Consider the following 2,500-nt stretch of genomic DNA (forward strand, 5'->3'; position numbering starts at 1 on the left):
ATATATATATATATATATATAAATATATATATATATATATATATATATATATCCGTATATATGGAGACACATACTTGACATCACCATCACACTCATCCCCATCACCTTCATCATCGCTATCACCATCAATATCACTATCACCATAATCACCATCAAAAACACCATCACCGCTTCCGTTGTCATCAGGATCGTCTTTACCATCACCATCACCTCCACTATCACCGTTGGCATCACCATCACCACCACATTTACCATAACGACAGCCGCCGACAGGAGCTTGCACTGATATCAATATAATTATCATTATGTGACAGAGAGAGAGAGAGAGAGAGAGAGAGAGAGAGAGAGAGAGAGAGAGAGAGAGAGAGAGAGAGAGAGAGAGAGAGAGAGAGAGAGAGAGAGAGAGAGAGAGAGAGAGAGAGAGAGAGAGAGAGAGAGTGAGAGAGAGAGAGAGAGAGAGAGAGAGAGAGAGAGAGAGAGAGAGAGAGAGAGAGAGAGAGAGAGAGAGAGAGAGAGAGAGAGAGAGAGAGAGAGAGAGAGAGAGAGAGAGAGAGAGAGAGAGAGAGAGAGAGAGAGAGAGAGAGAGAGAGAGAGAGAGAGAGAGAGAGAGAGAGAGAGAGAGAGAGAGAGAGAGAGAGAGAGAGAGAGAGAGAGAGAGAGAGAGAGAGAGAGAGAGAGAGAGAGAGAGAGAGAGAGAGAGAGAGAGAGAGAGAGAGAGAGAGAGAGAGAGAAAAGAGGGAGGGGGAATGAACTGTTTCTTGGATCTCTGAGGGAAGTACCATGCCGGGGCCCTTCACCCACAACTGCACATTGAAGTTGTCCTCTTCAGTTGTTTAATAAAATCGTAATATCCTTGGTTTTCCCACACATTGCAGTGAAAGGAACAGATCTTTAGAGCAGCAGGTGCAATTGACCACGTGCAGCATTAGACGAAATGAAGAATAGCTATTTACATATCTGGACTATGAATATGGTGCAAGTACAAAAACAAGAAGTAGAAACAGGGCAGAAGTAAAGTGTATGAGATGCTGTAAAGCAGTGGTTCCCAAACTTTTTTTTTTCAGTTTTACAATTATACGTACTAAGTTAACCTTAATCCTAATGCCGGGTACCGTAATGTTTTCTTGATTTTATTTTATTTCATTTTATTTTTATTTTTTTTGTCAGCCCTCCATTATCCCCGAAAATTTGTTACCTCCCCCCCAGGGGGTAATTTACCCACAGTTTGGGAACCACTGCTGTAAAGGAATGAAAAAAAAAAAAGAAAATAAATAATTTAAGGTGAGGACAATGAAACATTTCCACTGTACGAAACAAAAGCCTAAAAGCTTTGACGGACTAAATGAAATTAGGACAGTTTTTGGGATGAGCTACGTGAGTAATATTTACGGTCTGAAACTGGACTGTGATAGTATAGACGAGGAAGTGCACTGGCCGATGCTAAGAGAGTACGAACGGGCATGGGGGAGGGAATAAAGGAAGAGACAATTAGGAAAAGTGTACGAGTCGACAGGTAGAGGACAGACAGCCGGAAAGGAAGTGGTTGAAGGTATAAAGGACGGTGTGGAGAATCAGGATGAGATTAAAACATGAAGAAAGAGCGGCAGAAGAGGTTCAGGGACAGGGAAAGGGAATCATATCAGTATAAGGTAAACAGATGACGTATGGCAGGGGTGAATATAAAGTAAACGGGAGAGCAGCCTTTCTGACCCTGAGGTCATGTGGAGCGGCGGCCTGCACCGGAACCTTCCTTGAGGAGTTCCCCAACCTTGAACATCTTCCGTTTTGCTTGAAGTTTCTCATTCTAGAGTAGAACTGTTCTGTAGTTGCTGAACCAATTTCTTTTCTAGTACCTTATAATACACTAAGAATTAAGTGATTGGAGTTGTTTCAAAATTTACTTGTGCAGAAAAGTATCGTAAGTTTTGTTAATAGAATATCAATTTACGCTATTATTCAAAGTTATCTGGGATGTCCAAACCTTTAAATTTGATTGCTGTAGTTTGGCAACATTTTTGGTATATAAATACAAGGTGACTATCAAATGTAAGACATTTGCTTTGTAGGATGGACTAGTATCCACCTTTATTACGTAGCAACAATGCTAACTTTATGTCGATATGTTTAGTTCCAGTAGTAACTAATCTTTTAAACGAGTTCTAGCATCATTCATTCGTATTGTCTTAGATATATTTTGTGTAGGGGTACTGTGCTTTGTTTCATATTTCTATATATCTATATTATGTATATTATTTGTATTATGCATTGGTATTCTTGTGTAATAGTGTTTACACCGTGATATTTTGTCATTAGCTTGTCAGTGATCCTTGGAAACCGACTCGAACCGCCACGTCGCCATAGGAATTTGCTTAAAGTCTGGCGATTTATTTTTCATTCCAAATCATGACTTCAAATTGTCCATACCTCGCGAACTGACCACGTTTTTTGGACCAGTTCCTTTGCTATGTTTTGTAACTGAACGTTGTGTATTGTCGTAAAT

The 2,500-nt window shown here is 40.1% G+C and overlaps 1 protein-coding gene across 1 annotated transcript in view; it reads right to left on the bottom strand.

Annotated features, from left to right (window-relative positions):
* LOC143037309 (uncharacterized) overlaps window positions 1–2,500 on the bottom strand; it is a 357,534-nt gene that overhangs the window by 119,336 nt on the left and 235,698 nt on the right. The gene's annotated exons all lie outside the window — the stretch shown is intronic.

This window comes from Oratosquilla oratoria, chromosome 22 (genome assembly GCF_046742065.1).
Source record: "Oratosquilla oratoria isolate Oo_2021 chromosome 22, ASM4674206v1, whole genome shotgun sequence".
Classification (NCBI taxonomy): Eukaryota; Metazoa; Arthropoda; class Malacostraca; order Stomatopoda; family Squillidae; genus Oratosquilla; species Oratosquilla oratoria.